General features: G+C 46.5%; 1 protein-coding gene across 1 annotated transcript in view; it reads left to right on the top strand.

Annotated features, from left to right (window-relative positions):
* The window catches only part of LOC135057166 (uncharacterized), a 264,057-nt gene that overhangs the window by 37,089 nt on the left and 202,924 nt on the right, over nucleotides 1-24,044 (top strand). The gene's annotated exons all lie outside the window — the stretch shown is intronic.

The following is a 24,044-nucleotide window of genomic DNA, read 5'->3' as shown; positions in this document are numbered from 1 at the left end:
CGTCCGCAATTTTTGCCTAAGGTGATTTCTTCATTCCATGTGAATCAACCTATTGTGGTGCCTGTGACTACAAGTGACCTGGTGGATTCCAGATCCCTGGACGTAGTCAGGGCCTTAAAGATTTATGTAGCCAGGACGGCTAGAATTAGGAAAACAGAGGCTCTGTTTGTCCTGTATGCGGCCAATAAGATTGGCGCACCTGCTTCGAAGCAGACGATTGCTCGCTGGATCTGTAATACGATTCAGCAGGCTCACTCTACGGCTGGATTGCCGGTGCCAAATTCGGTTAAGGCCCATTCCACTAGGAAGGTGGGCTCTTCTTGGGCGGCTGCCCGAGGCGTCTCGGCATTACAACTTTGCCGAGCGGCGACTTGGTCGGGGTCAAACACTTTTGATAAATTCTACAAGTTTGATACCCTGGCTGATGAGGACCTAGCGTTTGCTCAGTCGGTGCTGCAGAGTCATACGCACTCTCCCGCCCGATTGGATGCTTTGGTATGAACCCCATGGTCCTTACGGAGTCCCCAGCATCCTCTAGGACGTAAGAGAAAATAAGATTTTAAACCTACCGGTAAATCTATTTCTCCTAGTCTGTAGAGGATGCTGGGCGCCCGTCCCAGTGCGGAAACTCTGCTAGACTTGTATATAGTTGTTGCTTACATAAGGGTTATGTTACAGTTGGAATGGGTCTTGGACCGTTACTGTTGTTGTTCATACGGTTAACTGGTTATGTATGATCCAGGTTGCATGATATGATTGGTGTGGGCTGGTATGAATCTTGCTCTTGGATTTCTAAATCCTGCCTTGTATTGTCCATCTCCTCTGGGCACAGTTCTCTAACTGAGGTCTGGAGGAGGGGCATAGAGGGAGGAGCCAGTGCACACCCATAGTCAAAGTTCTTTTTAGGTGCCCTATCTCCTGCGGAGCCCGTCTATACCCCATGGTCCTTACGGAGTCCCCAGCATCCTCTACGGACTAGGAGAAATAGATTTACCGGTAGGTTTAAAATCTTATTTTCTCCGAAGCAAGGAACCCATCCAACAGATGTGAACGCTTTCACTGGCTCTGTATGCCACCGCAAGTCACTTACAGGCCTTTTCTTTGGTACCTAAACATAGTACATTGTGGATTGTTGTCTCTCAGTGTTGTAAAGTAGGGCGTGTGCACTAGTGTGGGTTGTATGGGTGTGGGCTGTTATATAGAGGCGGGAGGTAGAGGCAGTAATCGGAGTTGGTGAGTTGGAAGTAGATAGGTATAAACAGGAGAGAGTATTTTTTATATGTGGTTTGACATTTATGAGGACGTTATGTTGAGGGCTTTTTTAAATGGCTTATTTATAATTTGAAGTATAAAAGAATGTAAAATCACAGGCACCCAGATGAGAATTGGGTATACATTGTAGAATCATATGTACATCTGGAGCATACAATAGCAAGAGTATCGAAAACAGTATCAATAACAACGTTAGGGGGTCATATACAGCAGGGTGTGCTGATTTTAAATCAACTTGATTTAAATCACATGGTTTTTAAAAACAAACTGATTTAAATCACTATTTAAAAAAAAAAAGGTGTTTAATGTATTGTTAAAATTAACTTTGAAAATTGACATTTTTAACATTCGTGTTACAGTCTACATCCATGTTTCTACCAAGCTTTTACTGGTAATTGGCATAGGCATACTGTGCAATATGGACCATAGTCCTTGGACCTTTGATTAGCTGCTCTACTAATAAAAGGTCTTTATCTATTGCTATTGCTTGCTGACCTACAGTAATTTAGTTATGACTCATGTGATACGAAGAAGCACAGCCAACAGACAAGTCCAGACAAGAATCCACTGGATTCTGGAATAATGGGGCAGATGTATTAAGCCTGGAGAAGTGATAAAGCAGTGATAAGTGCAAGGTGATTATGCACCAGACAATCAGCTCCTAACTGTCCTTTTTCAAACTCGTAATGACTGGCTGGTGCGTTATCACCTTGCACTTATCACTGCTTTATCACTTCTCCAGGCTTACTACACCTGCCCCAGTGTTTCTAGTCTGGACCTGCACAATTTCTCGCTTATTTAATGGACCCATGTTACTGTGGTAGTTGTCTAACTGCAGAAGAAAAGTTAGAAGCTCTTTAGTTTGCCAAGGATAAATATCCACATTCAAATATACTTCTACCAACACTAGTCAAGTTCCAAGCAAAAACCAGCCTGTTTAATGACCGCTTGTTTGACCACGATGTTGTGTCAACAGTGGCACCAATAGATTGGTGGAACATGGTTCAGAAACTGTCATACCTCCCAACTGTCACGATTTTTTTGGGACTGTCCCACCCGCGGGCAGCAGTGTCCCGCGGTGGGGAGGGCAGTTGGGAGACTCTGTCACTCGCTGCTCTGCTTAGCAGAGCAGCGGTGAATAGACGCATGCGCACACAGCGTCTATTCACGGAGACTTGAGGAACAGGGGGCATGCCAGCAGCTCACAGAGTGCTGGCCGTACCCCCATAGTGACGTGGAATGGGGGTGTGGCTTGCAATTGCGGCTTCACCTCGATACCACGCCCCTTTTCTGAAACCACACCCCCTTTTCCCGGGCTGGCGCAGCTACGTGCAGGAGTCCCTCTTTCTACCTCCCAAAAGTTATTCAGATTGCCAACTATTGTCACTTTGACCATCATTGCTGTTTATTTCCGTTTGCAGTTCGTGTGGTTTGTGTGTAGTTTGCTGTGCCATGCCTTGATTCATGGTGACACTGTCAATAAATTTTAATTAAATATATTGAAGTTACAGTACTTTAAAAGAACTTTGTATTCATGTTTTTACTTGGTTTATTTGTTAACTTGATCATTTTATAAAAATCCGATTTAAATTAGAAAAAAAGTCTGATTTTATTGTTTAATTTTTTTTAAATATGATTTTTTTCACACCATGATATACAGTGTGATAACACAATATAGACAACAAGTTAGAAATAGCTGCGATGGAAGGGTGGTGCTGAAAGGAAAAGGAGAAAGAGAAGGAAGGGGAGGGGGGGGTCCTGTTGGTACAGTGGCCTAGATTTATCAAGCCTTGGAGAGTGATGAATTGCATGGTGATCAACTACCAGCCAATCAGCTCCTAACTGTCATTTTTCACTTTAAAAAAAAAAAATTTGGACTTTTTCATACTTTACGATCCACGTGGACTACAATTGAGAATGGTAACCTGTTCCGAGTGCAGCGGTAGCGGAACGAGACACCTTGCCCGAGGCATGGCGAGCGGACACGGTGCACTAATTGGGGTTTCCCGTCACTTTACAAAGAAAACGACACCCCCAAAAAAACACCTCATGTCGACCTTTTGACCTGTCAACCTAGTACATGTCGACCTAGTGACCCTGTCTACCTAATGCATGTCGAAAAACAGTGGTCGACCTAATGACTGTCGACCTAAGTTGTGTCGACCCAACGACCCATACCCCCTGGTCGTTATGTACAAGTTGAGGCAATACATTGTTTAAAACGCAAGGCCAAGATTTTAGCATAAATCTTGATATCGATATTAAGTAAACATATAGGTCTATAGTTGCCACAGTTCGTTTACCATCCTTGGGTATAACGATTATCCTGGCCTCGAGAGCTGAACTAGAAAAGGGAACCCCATGTAAAATATTGTTAAATAGAATCGACAATCGATATAAGATGATGTTGAAAGGGGAATAATAACCAGCAGTGAAGCCGTCAGGGCCCGGTGCTTTGTAAGTCTTTAGAGTTTTAATAGCGGCGCGACCTCCTCATCCTGGATCTCCGCTACAGAGCTAGGGGAGGCCCGAGAGGACTCAAAGGCATTATACAGTTTGTCATAGAAGTGGAAGAAGGCCTCAGCAATGAGCTTTGCGTTATGCGACAGTTGACCTGAGGGGGATCGATTAGAAAGAACATTGCTTTGTGCCAGTTTAGACTGCAGTTTGGTGGCCAGGAGTCTGTTCTTGGCCTTAGCTGTCAGAAGCAAGTTTAATTCACCTCAAGCGGAGGACAAAGTGGACAGATCCACAAGTGATCCTGAGTGTTTGTGTTTCAATGAAAGAGACTGTGCTTGCTCCTTAATGCACTTAGCCCTAGATTTAGTAGCATGGGCAGATGCTCTGATAAAGTATCCACACATCACAGCCTTATGGGAATAATACTCAGTTCCTTTTTATCTCTGAAGTAGTGCGATGATTCTTATACTAGCTGGGCTTTAATCAGGGGATTAAGAAGGAGTTTATCATTTATATGCTATGAGGGCTGGTGAACAGAAACTAAGAGGTCTGGGAACATCTACCGTAATTGGGCCATGGTAAGACCAGGTGCTGGGGTGGATGGAGGTATCCAGTATACACTGGGCTGGCTCGGTGCTCAGGAAGATAATGTCCAACCTTGTTTACACGTCATATAGAGGAGAGTAATTTGAAGGCTATTTTAGGTGAGGGTTGGTATTTGGGTGTTTTTTAGGTGGGGGTAGATCAAAAAAGGAAGATCAGTTGTGTCATGACATTTAGGTTAAACTGAAGACGGCATGATGGGAGAGAGGAAGGCCTTATAGGTTGCGGCACAGGTCAGGAGATGATGAGAGAATGGGATGTGTTTTGGTCACATCTTGGGTAAGAAAAATGCATTTCCAGCATAGAAAATGAGATTGGTAGTTGTATATAAATAGTTAAAATAGCTTGTAGGAAAAGTGGAAGTGAGAAATACGGTGTTAGATGGAGCCACAAGCTAATTCAGCTGATGGTTTCTCTAGAAAATGTTCATGTCACGATCGATATATCACCGGAGATTTATGTGGCAATCGTGTGAGCAAGGGTTGATATCAGGGCCTCTTAGGGAGTTCTTCAGTTCTCCCGCTCTTCACAATATATTTCCACAAGTTATTTAAATCAGAGACATTGTTACCCAAACACTCTTCCCTGTCATTAGCTAGGTAGTGTTTAAAAAATAGCAATCTAGAATTCGACACAGAAGTTATATGAACACGGACCCAAGGCTTTTTAAAGGTGTCTATATTTTAAGATGGTATCTTGCAATTCCTGAGAGGGCTTCTGTTTTTCTCATAGTGTAGTTTTCTCTGGCTGGGTCCACAGGATTATCCACAGGATAACATTGGGATATTGTCGAGCGACAGCGAAAATGGCACCAACACGGTCACGAGCTTTCTGGCCTCCCAGGATGCATTGGGGCCTCCACTATATAGTCCCGCCCACTGACTCAGTCAGATCAGTTTTTTGCTTGGTGCGGCAGGAAGCCGCATGGTCACAGGGCTGCTGTGAAAGCAGCCTCAAGTTTTCATTACTTTATTTTTATAGACTTACTGTTTTGGTTTGAGCGACTTCTCTTAACAGCGTCTTAAACGTGTATTAGAAAGAGTCGCTCCAACAACTCCCCACCGGGTCGCAACAACGCTTACCTTCGCGGTACAGTGCTGTCTCGACGGGCGTCTGTGTCGGATGTTCTAGCAGGTCCAGCAGACGTTACCAGGCTGTGGCCGGAGCATGGGGAGACAGTGAGTATATGGACTTCCTCTTACTAGAGGGGTCAGGACACAGCTACGCTGATTTGGTGGAGACTACAAACAGCGTGTTGATGCGCCGAACATCTCGAGTGTGACAGCGCTACGCTCCGGGGATCATAGGCGCCAGGACTAGGTGAGGCCGCGATCCTGGGAGTTTAAGTCAACAGGGGGTTTCAGACACTCTCCTGGCCGTCCCTCCTCCGAGTTCATGGCCAGTTCCCGCGGGTCTCTCGTTTCATGAACTGAATGACCTCACTTCCGGCTCATACGCTACCACGAGGGTACTCGGTCGCAGCTTAGACGCTGCGGTTGTGTACACTGGATATAAACCCGCCCAGACCAAGTCGCAGGCCTTTAGTGTTTGCATGCACGTGGAGTCGCTCAGCGTCCGTGTCCGTTGGTGAGCGTCCGTGTCCGTTATCAGTTACCAAGAGCGGCAGTGTACACCAGTAGCGTCTGAATCCACTCAGCGTCTTTCGAGCGTCTTTGCTTGGATATGGAAGTGTGGTGAGTCTCCCTGTATCCCGCTCCCTGGAGGCAGGGTAACCAGTACTAAAAATTCCTTCTACTTCTTAGTGTGCACTGTTAATTTTTAGTACCTATTGCATATGAGACCTGTATATTACTGTGTTTTCTGCATGTTATGTTGAAAAAGAACCAGTTAAACAGAAGTACAATTTTCCTACTTATGTATAAGTTATTATGGAGGTTGTATTCTCATATGACAATGTCTAATGCTTTAACATGTGACTGACTGCTAGAATGTGTGCTGACTTTTCTGTGTAATGTCAGTCCTGTTCTGACCCTCAAATCAGGTGCACTGTGGTCAGATTGATTTCACCTCTATATACTGATTATAGGGTGTGGTTCAGTCACAAAATTGTGTAGTCAATATCAGAAAAAATGTCTGTGAGCGGCAAAAGTGATGAGGAGAATTTGTCAAGCACTCCTACAGCCCTAACATGCTTATCTTGTAAGTCAGGGGTAATTGATATGATTCAATTGGTCACTTATGAGGGTTTGTGTGCAAACTGTTTCGCTTTTCAGCGAAGTAAAAAACAGGAGTTAGTTCAACCTCCAGTAGAGCCACCATGGAATATGTTCGCAAAGACTCTGTCTTCAATAGCGGACAGGTTAGCTCCAGTGGCACCACCTCAAGGGTTAGGTTACACTATGAACCCATACATGCAGCTCCCTTCCTATGGTTTGGTTCCAGTAGCCTCTACAAGCAACCAAGGGGTAGGTAAGACTAAGACAGATACGTCTGTATGGCAGACTACACAAGAGGATACATCGGATGATGATGCGGAAACAATAGATTCAACTCCGTATGATGATCAGTCGCAGAGCTTTAGTTCAGATGATGTAGCTGAACTCATTAATGCAGTAAAGGCTGTGCTTTCTCTGGAAGAACCAGCCAAGACAGCGTTAAAAGCAAAAGCACCTGTATTCAAACGAACAAAGTCAGTGAAAGCTGAATTTTCAGCGTCAGAGGAGTTGACGGAAATGATGGATGAGTCTTGGGTAGCGCCCGGTAAAAAGTATAAAATTCCTAGGAGATGGGATTCTTATTATTCATTTCCTGCTGGAGATTGTTCGAAGAGAGAAGTTCCTCCAAAAGTAGATGCACATGTTCTGCGACTCGTGCACAAATCTGCTTTGCCACTGTCATCTACCTCTTTGAATGATGTCACAGACAGGAGGGTAGAGAGCCTATTGAAAAATATTTTTTCTCTTGTGGGTGCAGTGGTAAGACCTGCTATGGCTTCGGCCTGGGTAGCAAAGGCAATGGGCGAATGGATAGAGGAACTAGAGAATGACATCCCCTCTCCTACTAGGGAGCAAGAGGATCGTCTTTGCCGTTTAAGACAATCTGCCCAGTATTTAGAAGAAGCAGCCATTGATGTAGGCACTGTTGCTTCTAAAGCTTCAGCCCTGGCAGTAGTCGCTCGCAGAGCAGTCTGGCTACGGACCTGGAAGGCAGATGCAGAGTCCAAGAAGGAATTGGAAGCATTGCCTTTCGTGGGTAATATATTATTTGGAAAACCTTTATCGGATATCCTAGAGTCAGAGGCTGAATCGAAGAAGGTCAGATTTCCGGCTACCTACAACCCTAAGTCCAAGGGTTTAAAATTTCGCTCATTTCGCTGGCAAAGCAAAGCGAAAGGTAAAGAGGAGCCTAAACAACCCCAGTTTAAATCCAGGGGTAGGAAGCAGTGGGCTAGCAAAAAGCCAGCTTCCAAACCTGAACAAAAGCCCTCAGCCTGAAGAGACGGGCCTCCGCCTGGAGGATTCCAGGGTTGGGGGCCGACTCCTGCAATTTGCACACACATGGCAACAGTCAACAACAGATGCCTGGGTGCAGAAGGTAGTATCTCAGGGGTATGGGTTCCCATTCAGGAGGCAGCCTCCTCAAAGATTTTTTTGCACCAGCCCGTCTCGTATAGAGTCGAAGGCCAATGCCCTGCAAGAAGCAGTCCAAAAATTACTGCAGTCAGGTGTGATTGTCCCAGTACCTCCATCACAAAAGGGACAGGGGTATTACTCCAATCTGTTTCTAATCCAGAAACCAAATGGGTCATATCGACCAATTTTAAATCTGAAGATGTTGAACAATTACATATGGATCCCGAAGTTCCACATGGAGACGTTACGCTCCATAATGTTGGCTATGGAACCGGGAGACTATATGGTATCTCTGGATGTGCGGGATGCTTACCTACATGTGCCTATAGCACTATCACATCAGTGTTACCTCAGGTTTGCCATCCTCAAGGAACACTTCCAGTTCCAAGCTTTGCCCTTCGGGCTAGCTACAGCACCCAGGGTGTTTACCAAGATCATGGTGGTTATGGCAGCTTGTCTGCGCAAACAAGGGATAAGGATATTCCCATACCTAGACGACCTATTAATCTTAGCACAGTCGCAAGATTTACTGTTGAGCCATCTCCAACAGACGATAGTTTGTTTACAGAGACACGGGTGGCTCATAAATTGGGAGAAGTCGTCCCTGAATCCATCACAGCGGATGGTTCATTTGGGAGCCATATTGGATTCAGACCTACAGAGAGTTCTCTTACCAGAGAAGAAAATAGTCAAGGTGCAGGTCATGGCTCAGGAAGCGTTGCAAGCCCAGACAATGTCAGTCCATGCAGCAATGCGACTGTTGGGTCTGATGGTATCAACGTTCGACATGGTGGAATATGCGCAATTCCACTTCAGACCATTGCAGCATCTCATTTTGACAAAATGGAACGGAAATCATCAAACAATAAAGAAGCAGATGATAAAGATTCCAGTAAATGTAAAAAGGTCTCTAGCATGGTGGCTACAGACAGACCATTTAAACAAGGGGAGACCCTTTTGGATAAAAGAGTGGCAAGTCCTGACGACAGATGCCAGCCTGCAAGGTTGGGGGGCGGTACTCGGAAGCCTATGGTTCCAGGGAAAATGGACCGCAAGGAAAAGTCGCCTGCCGATAAATCTGTTAGAAATAAGAGCCATTTACTTGGCCCTAGTTCAGGCAAAGGACAATCTACAAGGAAGACCAGTCCAGATCCGCTCAGACAATGCGACGGCAGTAGCATACCTAAATCATTAAGGAGGGACTCACAGCAAGAGTCTGATGGAGGAAGTAACTCCCATTCTAAAGTGGGCAGAACTCCATCTCCCAGCATTGTCAGCAGTATTTGTCCCAGGTGTACTAAATTGGGAAGCGGATTTTCTCAGTCGGCACACCATTCAGGAAACCGAATGGGCACTACACCCAGAAGTGTTTCAGACACTGGTGAACAGATGGGATCTACCGGAGATAGACCTTATGGCGTCTCGTCTAAACAACAAAGTTCCGAGGTACGGATCAAGAACAAGGGACCCAGGAGCAGTCCTGGTAGACGCACTGTCAGTAGAATGGAGGTTTCAGCTGGCATATCTGTTCCCTCCAATATCTCTGTTACCCAGAGTAGTGAGAAAGATAAAACAGGCAAAAGGAGCAATCATTCTAATAGCTCCAGCTTGGCCAAGAAGGCATTGGTACACAGATCTGTGGAGAATGTCCGTGGAAGCACCGATACTGCTCCCTCAACGTCCAGATCTGTTAATGCAGGGTCCTTGTTGTCACAGTCATCTGGATCGCCTGTCTTTGACGGCGTGGCTGTTGAAACCTCTATCTTAGAGGCTAAAGGATTTTCAAAGCAAGTAATCCAAACCATGCTTAGAGCAAGAAAGCCTTCTTCGGCCCGTGTATATCATAGAATATGGCAAGCCTATATTCATTGGTGTTCTGGAAAAAATTACAATCCAAGAGCCTTTAAAGTAGCTAGAATTTTGGATTTTCTGCAGGCAGGATTGGATAAGGGGTTGAAGGTTGCTTCCTTGAGGGTGCAAGTCTCAGCGTTGACTGTATGGTTTCAGCAGAAGATTGCTGACCTACAGGATGTACGTACGTTTTTCCAAGGAGTAGTACATATTCAACCTCCATTTGTTCCTCCTGCAGCTCCCTGGGATTTGAATTTAGTTCTTAAATTTCTCCAGGGTCCTTTGTTTGAACCACTTGAGAGAGCGGATCTTAAGTGGTTAACGATTAAAGTTCTTTTTTTACTGGCAATGGCGTCAGCCAGAAGAGTGTCAGATTTAGGAGCATTATCATGTAAGTCTCCTTTCCTAAGTTTTTTTCCAGACAGAGCAGTTCTCAGAACGAGATCTAGTTATCTTCCAAAGGTGGTGTCAAAGTTTCATCTGAATGAAGAGATTGTAGTCCCAGCTTTTCAGGTATCGGGACTATCTGCGGGAGAAGCGTCACTGGACGTGGTCCGGTCTTTAAAAATCTATATAGATCGTACTAGTGCCATCAGGAAAACAGATTCCCTCTTTATCCTCTACGGATTCCATAGGAGAGGTTGGCCTGCTAGTAAACAGACGCTGGCGAGATGGCTCCGAGTGGTAATATCTGAAGCTTATTCTCATGCAGATCTCCCTATTCCGGCTAATGTCTCTGCACACTCTACACGTAAGGTAGGTCCTTCTTGGGCAGCACAACAGGGTGCATCAGCAGAACAGATATGTAAGGCAGCCACATGGTCTTCCATAAACACATTCATCAGACATTATGCCTTGGATACTTTTGCCTCTCATGACGCAGACTTCGGGCGAAAGGTCCTCCTGTGCAATCAGGAGCGTCCCCACCACTAAAATGGCTTTGGGAATCCCAATGTTATCCTGTGGATAATCCTGTGGACCCAGCCAGAGAAATAAACGTTATGGTAAGAACTTACCGTTGATAACGTGATTTCTCTTATGTCCACAGGTATCCACAGGGATCCCACCCGGACGCATCTGATTTGAGGATCTAGACAAACACTAAAAACCTCTTCCTTCTTGTATGGAAGGGTGTGCATGTGTGTTCTTATCGCCTGTACAGGTCTCTACTTAATGTTCCTGCCTATAATCGCTGTGGAAAGAACTGATCTGACTGAGTCAGTGGGCGGGACTATATAGTGGAGGCCCCAATGCATCCTGGGAGGCCAGAAAGCTCGTGACCGTGTTGGTGCCATTTTCGCTGTCGCTCGACAATATCCCAATGTTATCCTGTGGATACCTGTGGACATAAGAGAAATCACGTTATCAACGGTAAGTTCTTACCATAACGTTTATATATTAATCTATGTGCCCTGTGGTGGTGGTGGTGGTGGTGGTGGTTTAGGATTTGAGCTGGAAGGTTTTTGTTTTTTTTAAAAAAGTGGGTTTTGAGAGACTTTTTGAAGCTTTGTAGAGAGGCAGAGAGCCTGATAGGGAGGATGAGAGAGTTCCAGTGGTAGGGAGCATAGGGAGCAGCACAGGTAAAAGTTTGAATGCTGGAGTTGATGAAGTAATCAGCAGGAGAGGCAGCATTCACTTGTGGAACAAAGTGGGCAGCCGGGAGTGTGGGGATAAGGTCAGAGATGTAGGTGTGAGAGGATTGCGCGTGGGCTTTATAGGTGAGTTTGAGGAGTTTGCATTGGATTCTGAAGGGCAAGGGGAGGCTGAATTTGACCTGTAGAAATGGGGAGGCAAACGCTGTAAATTTGTAGAAGAAGATGAACTGGGCAGCAGCATGAAGAACAGATTGGAGTGGAGAGAGGTGGAAGTCAAAGAGGCCAGATAAAAGGAAGTTACAATAGTCCAGTCTAGAGATGACCTGTGAGTGGGTGAGGGTCTTAGTTGCTTTCAGGCTGAGAGAGAATCTGATCCTGGAGATATTTCGGGACTGAATGTGCTTGTTAAAAGTAGATGTAGAGTCTAGAATAACCTCAAGACATTGAACTTGCACAATAGAAGAATTTGTGAAGTTGTTGATGGATAGTAAAATCAAGAAAAGTGAGGGGACTCAGGAGAGCGGGAAAACAATAGCTCAGTCTTAGCCATACATCACCTCAATTTGTACCAGCCGATAGACCAGTGGCATAGGGGGATTTTAATGCCGCCTCTCGAGTAGTTATTATATGACTTTAATGTATGCAAACTGTTTTTATTGTGTTTTAAAAGACAATGCACAATCAGCTTGTAGAACATGAGCAAATACCCTCAGTAAGTAGGCACCAACAAACAAGAGAATATCATACATATAAGCGAATGGTCAAGTTATAGTAATGTATAAAATAGGGAGGCCAATCCCTAGATTGAGATTGGTAGGATCCCAGGATTTTGAGGAAAAAAAAGCTGGGATTTGAATTCCTTGATTGGTGCCTCCAATCCCGGAATTTTCTAGATTAAGTTGCGTATGCGCACATTTGTTTTTAGTCCTCCAGCTGCTGTGTAACGCCTTGGCAGCTACGTCACAGGCTGTGCCTAGCATATTGTCAGTGTCGCCATGGTGACCATCGAGTCCGGAAGCAGAGAGTGCGGTGGGTAGATGGGCTGGAGCTGCTGAAGTTCCCGGGTACTGGAGTGTACGTGGGCTGCTGCTTCTGTTTGTGCTCATTGGTAACATGGAGAAGAAGAAGCCTCCAGCAGCAGCCGCTGGGCGGCTCAGCAAAGCCCGCAGTCATTTCCGCAACAACACATTCGAGATGAAGGTGATCAAGCAGAAGTTAAATGTGCTTGGCAACAAGGTGAAGCACAACGTGTGGCTGCCAGGGGGGTGTCCTGCTCTTAGTCACTGAAGAAGGTGAATATGGACGTGTGTTATAGTCTTTCCAGTCTGTGATTCCTACTGCTATGGGAATACAAGTCTCAGCAAGTCCTGTCAGCTGTCTGGTTAGCAAGGGCTCTGCAAGGACCTCAGAAGCAGCAAAGTGGCTTCTGCTTGGTACTATCTGGTCAGATCCCAGGAGACAGCACATGAGATGGGATCTAGCTGGTCAGATCCCAGGGGACAGCACCCGCTAGGTCCTAGCTGGTCAGATCCCAGGGGGAAGCACCTGCTCAGTCCTAGCTAGTCAGATCCCAAGGGGCAGCATTTGAGATGAGTCCTAGCTGGTCGCATCCTAGGGGTAAGCAAATGAGAACGGTCCGCTATGTCACTGTCACACACAACCTAGTTTTTCTTGATGGGGCTGGTCTGGCTGGGGGGCGGGGGGGGGGGGGGGGGGGGGATGATGAAAATTATTTTTCTCTGACGTCCTAAGTGGATGCTGGGACTCCGTAAGGACCATGGGGAATAGCGGCTCCGCAGGAGACTGGGCACAACTAAAGAAAGCTTTAGGACTACCTGGTGTGCACTGGCTCCTCCCACCATGACCCTCCTCCAGACCTCAGTTAGAATCTTGTGCCCGGCTGAGCTGGATGCACACTAGGGGCTCTCCTGAGCTCCTAGAAAGAAAGTATATTTTAGTTTTTTTATTTTACAGTGAGATCTGCTGGCAACAGACTCACTGCAGCGAGGGACTAAGGGGAGAAGAAGCGAACCTACCTAACTGGTGGTAGCTTGGGCTTCTTAGGCTACTGGACACCATTAGCTCCAGAGGGATCGACCACAGGACCCGACCTCGATGTTCGGTCCCGGAGCCGCGCCGCCGGCCCCCTTACAGAGCCAGAAGCAAGAAGTGTTCCGGAAAATCGGCGGCAGAAGACTTCTGTCTTCAACAAGGTAGCGCACAGCACTGCAGCTGTGCGCCATTGCTCCTCATGCACACCTCACACTCCGGTCACTGATGGGTGCAGGGCGCTGGGGGGGGGCGCCCTGAGGGCAATATAATACACCATGGCTGGCAAATCATCACAATATATAGTCCCAGGGCTATATATATGATAAATTACCCCTGCCAGAATCCATGAAAAAAGCGGGAGAGAAGTCTGCCGAAAAAGGGGCGGGGCTATCTCCCTCAGCACACTGGCGCCATTTTTTCTTCACAGTGCAGCTGGAAGACGGCTCCCCAGGCTCTCCCCTGTAGTTTTCAGGCTCAAAGGGTTAAAAAGAGAGGGGGGGGCACTAAATTTAGGCGCAATATGTGTATACAAGCAGCTATTGGGGGAAAAATCACTCAGTTATAGTGTTAATCCCTGCATTATATAGCGCTCTGGTGTGTGCTGGCATACTCTCTCTCTGTCTCCCCAAAGGACTTTGTGGGGTCCTGTCCTCAGTCAGAGCATTCCCTGTGTGTGTGCGGTGTGTCGGTACGGCTGTGTCGACATGTTGGATGAGGAAGGTTACGTGGAGGCGGAGCAGAGGCCGATAAATGGGATGTCGCCCCCTGTGGGGCCGACACCAGAGTGGATGGATAGGTGGAAGGTATTAACCGACAATGTCAACTCCTTACATAAAAGGCTGGATGACATAACAGCTGTGGGACAGCCGGCTTCTCAGCCCGCGCTTGCCCAGGCGTCTCAAAGGCCATCAGGGGCTCAAAAAACGCCCGTTACCTCAGATGGCAGACACAGATGTCGGCACGGAGTCTGACTCCAGTGTCGACGAGGTTGAGACATATACACAATCCACTAGGAACATCCGTTGCATGATCTCGGCAATGAAAAATGTGTTACACATTTCTGACATGAACCCAAGTACCACATAAAAGGGGTTTTATGTTTGGGGAGAAAAAGCAGCCAGTGTTTTGTTCCCCCATCAGATGAGTGAATGAAGTGTGTAAAGAGCGTGGGTTCCCCCGATAAGAAAATAGTATTTTCTAAAAGGTTACTGCTGGCGTACCCTTTCCCGCCAGAGGATAGGTCACGTTGGGAGATATCCCCTAGGGTGAATAAGGCGCTCACACGTTTGTCAAAAAAGGTGGCACTGCCGTCTTGGGATACGGCCACTTTTAAGGAGCCTGCTGATAAAAAGCAGGAGACTATCCTGAAGTCTGTATATACACACTCAGGTACTATACTGAGACCTGCATTTGCCTCAGCATAAATAGTGCTGCTGCAGCGTGGTCTGATACCCTGTCAGATTAATACCCTAGACAGGGATAATATTTTGCTAACATAGAGCATATTAAAGACGTCGTCTTATATATGAAGGATGCACAGAGGGATATTTGCCGGCTGGCATCCAGAATTAATGCAATGTCCATTCTGCCAGGAGGGTATTAGAGACCCGGCAGTGGACAGGTGATGCTGCCTTTAAAAGGCACATGGAGATTCTGCCTTATAAGGGTGAGGAATTGTTTGGGGATGGTCTCTGGGACCTCGTATCCACAGCAACAGCTGGGAAGAAATTTTTTTACCTCAGGTTTCCTCACAGCCTAAGAAAGCACCGTATTTTCAGGTACAGTCCTTTCGGCTTCAGAAAAGCAAGCGGGTCAATGGCGCTTCCTTTCTGCACAGAGACAAGGGAAGAAGGAAAAAGCTGCACCAGACAGCCAGTTCCCAGGATCAAAAATCTTCCCCCGCTTCCTCTGAGTCCACCGCATGGTGCTGGGGCTCCACAGGTGGAGACAGGTGCGGTGGGGGCGCGTCTCGGGAACTTCAGGGACCAGTGGGCTAGCCCACAGGTGGATCCCTAGGTTCAGCAAGTAGTATCACAGGGATACAGGCTGGAGTTCGAGGCGACTCCCCCTCGCCGTTACCTCACATCAGCCTTGCCTGCTGCCCTCGGAGAAAGGGAGGTAGTACTGGCGGCAATTCACAAGCTGTACTTCCAGCAGGTGAAATCAAGGTACCCCTCCTTCAACAAGGCCGGGGTTACTATTCCAAAATGTTGTGGTACCGAAACCAGACGGTTCGGTGAGACCCATTCTAAAATTGAAATCCTTGAACACTTATATACGAAGGTTCAAGTTCAAAATGGAATCGCTCAGGGCGATTATTGCAAGCCTGGAGAATTTCATGGTATCACTGGACATCAAGGATGCTTACCTGCATGTCCCTATTTACCCTCTTCACCAGGAGTACCTCAAAATTGTGGTACAGGATGGTCATTACCAATTCCAGACGTTGCCGTTGGTCTGTCCCCGGCACCGAGGGTATTTACCAAGGTAATGGCCGAAATAATTATCCCGTGCTTGGACGATCTCCTTATAAAGGCGAGGTCCAGGGAGCAGTTTTTCGTCTGAGTAGCACTATCTCGGGAAGTGCTACAACAGCACGGCTGGATTCTGAATATTCCAAAGTCGCAGCTGGTTCCTACGACGCGTCTACTGTTCCTGGGTATGGTTCTGGACACAGAATAGGATAAAAAGGGTTTCTCCCGGAGGAGAAGTCCTAGGGGTTGTCGTCTCTAGACAGAGACCTCCTAATACAAATACAGGTGTCGGTGCATCGATGCACGCGAGCCCTGGGAAAGATGGTAGCTTCTTACGAAGAAATTCCATCCGCCAGGTCCCATGCAAGGATCTTCCAGTGGGATCTGTTGGACAAGTGGTCCGGGTCGCATCTTCAGATGCATCGGCGGATAACCCTGTCTCCAAGGGCCAGGGTGTCGCTGTTGTGGTGGCTGCAGAGTGCTCATCTTCTAGGGGGCCGCAGATTCGGCATACAGGACTGGGTCCTGGTGACCACGGATGCCAGCCTTCGAGGCTGGGGGGCAGTCACACAGAGAAGAAACTTCCAAGGACTGTGGAAAAGTCAGGAGACTTCCCTACACATAAATATTCTGGAACTAAGTCAGGCTAGACCCCTGCTTCAACACCGGCCGGTGCTGATCTAGTCAGACAACATCACGGCGGTCGCTCATGTAAACCGACAGGGCGGCACAAGAAGCAGGATGGCGATGGCAGAAGCCACAAGGATTCTCCGATGGGCGGAAAATCATGTGTTAGCACTGTCAGCAGTGTTCATTCCCGGAGTGGACAACTGGGAAGCAGACTTTCTCAGCAGACACGACCTCCACCCGGGAGAGTGGGGACTTCATCCAGAAGTCTTCCAAATGATTGTACACCGTTGGGAAAGGCCACAGGTGGACATGATGGCGTCCCACCTCAACAAAAAGCTACAATGATATTGCGCCAGGTCAAGGGACCCTCAGGCGATAGCTGTGGACGCTCTGGTAACACCGTGGGTGTACCAGTCGGTGTATGTGTACCCTTCTCTGCCTCTCTTACCCAGGGTAATGAGAATAATAAGAAGGAGAGGAGTAAGAACTATACTCATTGTTCCGGATTGGCCAAGAAGAGCTTGGTACCCAGAACTCCAAGAAATGATCTCAGAGGACCCATGGCCTCTGCCGCTCAGACAGGACCTGCTGCAGCAGGGGGCCTGTCTGTTCCAAGACGTACCGCGGCTGCGTTTGACGGCATGGCGGTTGAACGCCGGATCCTGAAGGAAAAGGGCATTCCGGAGGAAGTTATCCCTACGCTAATTAAAGATAGGAAAGAAGTGAACGCAAACCATTATCACCGCATATGGCGGAAATATGTTGCGTGCTGTGAGGCCAGGAAGGCCCCAAAGGAGGAATTTCAGCTAGGTCGATTTCTGCACTTCCTACAGTCAGGGTGACTATGGGCCTAAAATTGGGTTCCATTAAGGTCCAGATTTCGGCTCTATCGATTTTCTTCCAAAATAGAACTGGCTTCACTGCCTGAAGTTCAGACTTTTGTTAAGGGAGTGCTGCATAGTCAGCCCCCGTTTGTGCCTCCAGTGGCACCGTGGGATCTCAACGTGGTGTTGGATTTCCTGAAGTCGCATTGGGTTGAGCCACTTAAATCCGTGGAGCTACAATACCTCACGTGGAAAGTGGTCATGCTGTTGGCCTTGGCGTCGGCCAGGCGTGTATCAGAATTGGCGGCTTTGTCATGCAAAAGCCCTTATCTGATTTTTTTATATGGATAAGGAGGAATTGAGGACTCGATCCCAATTCTTTCCTAAGGTGGTATCAGTTTTTCATGTGAACCAACCTATTGTGGTGCCTGCGGCTACTTGGGACTTGGAGGTTTCCAAGTTACTGGACGTAGTCAGGGCCCTGAAAAGTATATGTTTCCAGGACGGCTGGAGTCAGGAAAACTGACTCGCTATTTATCCTGTATGCACCCAACAAGCTGGGTGCTCCTGCTTCTAAGCAGACTATTGCTCGCTGGATCTGTAGCACGATTCAGCTTGCACATTCTGCGGCTGGACTGCCGCATCCTAAATCAGTGAAAGCCCATTCCACGAGGAAAGTGGGCTCTTCTTGGGCGGCTGCCCGAGGGGTCTCGGCTCTACAACTTTGCCGAGTAGCTACTTGGTCGGGGTCAAACACATTTGCTAAATTCTACAAGTTTGACACCCTGGCTGAGGAGGACCTAGAGTTTGCCCATTCGGTGCTGCAGAGTCATCCGCACTCTCCCGCCCGTTTGGGAGCTTTGGTATAATCCCCATGGTCCTTACGGAGTCCCAGCATCCACTTAGGACGTCAGAGAAAATAAGATTTTACTCACCGGTAAATCTATTTCTCGTAGTCCGTAGTGGATGCTGGGCTCCCATCCCAAGTGCGGATTGTCTGCAATACTTGTTTATAGTTATTGCCTAACTAAAGGGTTATTGTTGAGCCATCTGTTGAGAGGCTCAGTTATATTTCATACTGTTAACTGGGTATAGTATCACGAGTTATACGGTGTGATTGGTGTGGCTGGTATGAGTCTTACCCGGGATTCAAAATCCTTACTTATTGTGTCAGCTCTTCCGGGAACAGTATCCTAACTGAGGTCTGGAGGAGGGTCATGGTGGGAGGAGCCAGTGCACACCAGGTAGTCCTAAAGCTTTCTTTAGTTGTGCCCAGTCTCCTGCGGAGCCGCTATTCCCCATGGTCCTTACGGAGTCCCAGCATCCACTACGGACTACGAGAAATAGATTTACCGGTGAGTAAAATCTTATTTAATCCTGTGGGGGGCTGGGGGACATAATATTTTCATTCATCAACTCAATCCTAGGTGTCCCAGGAATCCCGGGATTCAGTTTTTTTTCAATCCCCAATCCCAGGGTTGAAAAAATGAGGCTGGATTGTCTTCCCTACTTGCAAACCTTGCAAAAGACAACAAGCATGCAAGCAAATTGAGTAGTAGGCAAGCAATCAAAGCCAATGGAAGATGATATCATGTGCCTTCGGGCATTGGCGAGGGGTTTGGTCATCCCAGAGCATCCTTTAACTAGGCTCAGAGGCTGTGTTACAGTCTGATTTACCATAGTGCTCCCATATATCATTAGTAATCTAGGCTCAGTAGGCTGAGAATGTATTACATACGGAGTCTGACTTACCGTAGCGCTCCCATATATCATTAGTAATTAAGGCTCAGTTGGCTGAGAATGTGGTACATACTGAGCCTGACTTACCGTAGTGCTCCCATATATCATATACAAATGAATGCCTTCAAAAGTTTGTTAGAACAAACCAGAGCAAAATACAATCATATTTCCTTCACAGCAGGTCATATTTATTTTCTGCAAATATCTAGGAACACATAAGTGTTCTTTAAAAATGTAAAACCCTACTTCCAGTGGTCATTTTGACAAGGATTTTAAATTTTGTTTTAGTCTTACTTAAAATTGTAGTTGGTTTAAAGACACATATTAGCCTCTTTTTCTCTTACGTCCTAGAGGATGCTGGGGACTCCGTAAGGACCATGGGGTATAGACGGGCTCCGCAGGAGACATGGGCACTAGAAAGAACTTTCAGTATGGGTGTGCACTGGCTCCTCCCTCTATGCCCCTCCTCTAGACCTCAGTTAGATCTTGTGCCCAGAGGAGATAGGGTGCATTACAGAGAGCTCTCCTGAGTTTCTCTGTGAAAAGAATTTTGTTAGGTTTTTTATTTTCAGGGAGCACTGCTGGCAACAGACTCCCTGCATCGTGGGACTGAGGAGAGAGAAGCAGACCTACTTAAGTGATAGGCTCTGCTTCTTAGGCTACTGGACACCATTAGCTCCAGAGGAAGTCGGAACACAGGTCTCACCCTGGAGTTCATCCCGGAGCCGCGCTGCCGTCCTCCTCGCAGAGCCGGAAGATAGAAGCCGGGTGAGTATGAGAAGAAAAGAAGACTTCAAATCTTCACTGAGGTAAGTGCGCAGCAGTAACGCTGCGCGCCATTGCTCCCACACAATAACACACAGTGCAGGCACAGATGAGTACTCGGCTATCGTTCCTAGGCATGATACTGGACACGGAACGAAAGAAGGTTTTTCTTCCCTTAGAAAAAGCCCAGGACCTCCAGAACATGGTCAGAGACCTGCTAAAGCCAAAAAGAGTGTCAGTTCATCAATGCACTCGAGTTCTGGGAAAAATGGTGGCCTCCTACGAGGCCATTCCCTTCGGCAGGTTTTATGCGAGGACTTTTCAGTGGGACCTTCTGGACAAGTGGTTCGGGTCCCATCTACAAATACATCAGAAAATAACTCTGTCCCCCAGGGCCAGGGTGTCTCTTCTATGGTGGCTGCAAAGTGCTCACCTTCTAGAGGGTTGCAGGTTCGGCATTCAGGACTGGGTTCTGGTAACCACGGACGCGAGCCTCCGAGGATGGGGAGCAGTCACCCAAGGAAGAAATTTTCAGGGACTATGGTCAAGCCAGGAGTCCTGTCTGCACATCAACGTGCTGGAATTAAGGGCCATATACAACGGCCTTCGACAAGCGGAGAGTCTTCTTCGCAACCTACCGGTTCTGATTCAATCAGACAATGTCACAGCCGTGGCTCATGTGAACCGCCAAGGCGGGACAAGAAGCAGAGTCGCGATGGCGGAAGCCACCAGGATTCTTCGCTGGGCGGAAAGTCACGTAAGCGCTCTGTCAGCTGTCTTCTTTCCGGGAATGGACAACTGGGAAGCAGACTTCCCCAGCAGGCACGATCTCCATCCAGGAGAGTGGGGACTTCATCAAGAAGTCTTTGCAGAGATAACGAGTCTCTGGGGAGTTCCTCAAATAGACATGATGGCGTCACGCCTCAACAAGAAACTTCGGAGGTATTGTGCCAGGTCCCGGGATCCTCAGGCAATACCAGTAGATGCCCTGGTAATACCATGGGTGTTTGTCGGTCTAGGTGTTTCCTCCTCTTCCTCTCATCGCAAAAGTTTTGAGGATCATAAGACAACAAAGAGTACAGACAATTCTCATTGTTCCAGATTGGCCTCGAAGGGCCTGGTACTCCGATCTTCAGGAAATGCTTACAGAAGATCCTTGGCCTCTTCCTCTCAGGGAGGACCTGTTGCAACAGGGGCCCTGCGTGTTCCAAGACTTACCACGGCTGCGTTTGACGGCATGGCGGTTGAACGCCGGATCCTAGCTGGGAAAGGTATTCCGGAGGAGGTCATACCTACTCTAATAAAGGCTAGGAAAAAGGTGACGGCGAAACATTATCACCGTATTTGGAGGAAGTATGTCTCTTGGTGTGAAACCAAGAATGCTTCTACGGAAGATTTCCATCTGGGCCGTTTTCTCCACTTCCTACAGACAGGTGTGGATATGGGCCTGAAGTTAGGCTCCATTAAGGTACAGATTTCGGCCCTGTCTATATTCTTTCAGAAGGAATTGGCTTCTCTCCCAGAAGTCCAAACTTTTGTGAAGGGAGTGCTGCACATCCAGCCTCCTTTTGTGCCCCTAGTGGCACCATGGGACCTGAACGTGGTGTTACAGTTCCTTCAATCACACTGGTTTGAACCCCTTCAAACGGTTGAGTTGAAATTTCTCACCTGGAAGGTGGTCATGTTATTGGCCTTGGCTTCGGCAAGGCGTGTATCGGAATTGGCGGCCTTGTCTCACAAGAGCCCCTACTTGATTTTTCATGTGGATAGAGCAGAATTGAGGACTCATCCTCAATTTTTACCTAAGGTGGTGTCTTCACTTCATATGAACCAACCTATCGTGGTGCCTGTAGCTACGAGTGACTTGGAGGACTCCAAGTCCCTGGATGTAGTCAGGGCTCTAAAGATTTATGTAGCCAGGACGGCTAGGGTTAGGAAAACAGAGGCTCTGTTTGTCCTGTATGCGGCCAACAAGCTTGGCGCACCTGCTTCGTAGCAGACTATTGCTCGCTGGATCTGTAACACGATTCAGCAGGCTTATTGTACGGCTGGATTGTCGTTACCAAATTCGGTTAAGGCCCATTCCACTAGGAAGGTGGGCTGTTCTTGGGCGGCTGCCCGAGGCGTCTCGGCATTACAGCTTTGCCGAGCAGCTACTTCAAACACTTTTGCAAAATTTAAAAGTTTGATACCCTGGCTGATGAGGACCTCGCGTTTGCTCAATCGGTGCTGCAGAGTCATCCGCACTCTCCCGCCCGGTTTGGAGCTTTGGTATAAACCCCATGGTCCTTACGGAGTACCCAGCATCCTCTAGGACGTAAGAGAAAATAAGATTTTAAACCTACCGGTAAATCTTTTTCTCCTAGTCCGTAGAGGATGCTGGGCGCCCGTCCCAGTGCGGACTTATTCTGCAAGACTTGTATATAGTTGTTGTTTACATAAGGGTTATGTTACAGTGGGAATCGGTCTTTGACTGATGCTGTTTTTTGTTCATACTGTTAACTGGTTGCATGTTTCCAGGTTATATGGTATGATTGGTGTGGGCTGGTATGAATCTTGCCCTTAGATTAACAAAATATTTTCCTCGTATTGTCCATCTCCTCTGGGCACAGTTCTCTAACTGAGGTCTAGAGGAAGGACATAGAGGGAGGAGCCAGTGCACACCCATACTGAAAGTTTTTTTCTAGTGCCCATGTTTGCTGCGGAGCCCGTCTATACCCCATGGTCCTTACGGAGTCCCCAGCATCCTCTACGGACTAGGAGAAAAAGATTTACCGGTAGGTTTAAAATCTTATTTATTTATTTTTATTTTTATTTAGTCAAGATTTAGTCAGTGGATCTCATTTTTCATTTTAGTCAATGTTTTAGTCATAACTTTTACAAACAGTTTAATGATACTGTAATGGATTTTTGCTGAAGATCATTTCTCTAAAATTCTCTTGAGAAGTTTGAATACCTTTAACTATGTGTTTAGTAATGTAGGCTCAGTAGGCTAAGAATGTGTTACATAGTCTGACTTACTGTAGTGCTCCCATATATCATATACAAATTAATGCCTTAATTAATGCCTTTGCTAGAACAAATCAGTGCAATGCACAATCATTTCCTGCACAGCAGGTCACATTTATTTTCTGCAAATATCTAGAACACATCATTGTTCCTTAAAAATGTAAAAACCTACTTCCAGTGTTAATTTTGACAAGGATTTTAAATTTAATTTTAGTCTTGGTTGTTGTTTTTTTAAGTTAAGATTTAGTCAGTGGATCAAGGTTTTCATTTTAGTCTGTTTTTAGTTCTGAAATAAACTGTAGTTGACAAATACTTGTAGTCAAAATTTTTGACAAAATGAACACTGTATGGGAGCGTGATCCCAGCAGCCCTTGAGTGTAACCGGTGGGGATCTCACAGCTTGAGCTGTTGGGATGACACAGACCACAGATGGAAGTATCCAGGCCCGGAGAGAGGATGAGGAAATTAGCAGCACCCAGAGATCCCATAAGTTATGTACGCCATATTGGATAGCCAGGCCACACCCCTATTATATGACTTTTATAATCAGACCTATTCCCAGCTTTGAAATTACTAAATGAATGATAAAATGGTTAGGGCAACCTTTTTTATTGTTTTTAATAAGCTTGTGATGGAACATTTCTTTTATCTACTTTTATAGGAAGCAGTGGCCACATTATCTCTTCTCTCCAACAGAAAGGAAACAGTGGAAATAAATATTTATTTGTTTCATTTTATTTACGGGGGAGTGAGGGATTATTTTTTTTACATAAATTAATAAGTGCCTTAATCGCTAAATGTGTGATGCAGAGAAGTTATATTTTTATGCAAATAAAGGTGTACTCATATTTTATAGAACGTTCAGAGTAGAAAAAATGTTGCATAAAACAATAATTAAGTGGAGATGTTTTAAATGTGAACTTGTTTTATGAAGTTTATAAAGCCAAGTTGTCGGGTAACCAGGAATATCTATAAAAGAAAAGGTTATTTTGTTATTGGAAAGTAAGTGAACACACACACAATTTTGGTGCTACAGCAGTACTCTATCTTTATTAGTCATGAAAGGAGTTTATATACTTTTTTGAATCAAGCATTATATCATATTCAGAGCATGTATAGATTTTTGGCAAGAATGTTATCAGAATCACGTATACACTATAAGCTGTATTTTGTATT

This window comes from Pseudophryne corroboree, chromosome 3 (assembly GCF_028390025.1).
Source record: "Pseudophryne corroboree isolate aPseCor3 chromosome 3, aPseCor3.hap2, whole genome shotgun sequence".
NCBI classification, from domain to species: domain Eukaryota; kingdom Metazoa; phylum Chordata; class Amphibia; order Anura; family Myobatrachidae; genus Pseudophryne; species Pseudophryne corroboree.
Note: the sequence above shows the minus strand (reverse complement) of the source record. Positions and strands in the feature narration are given on the sequence as shown.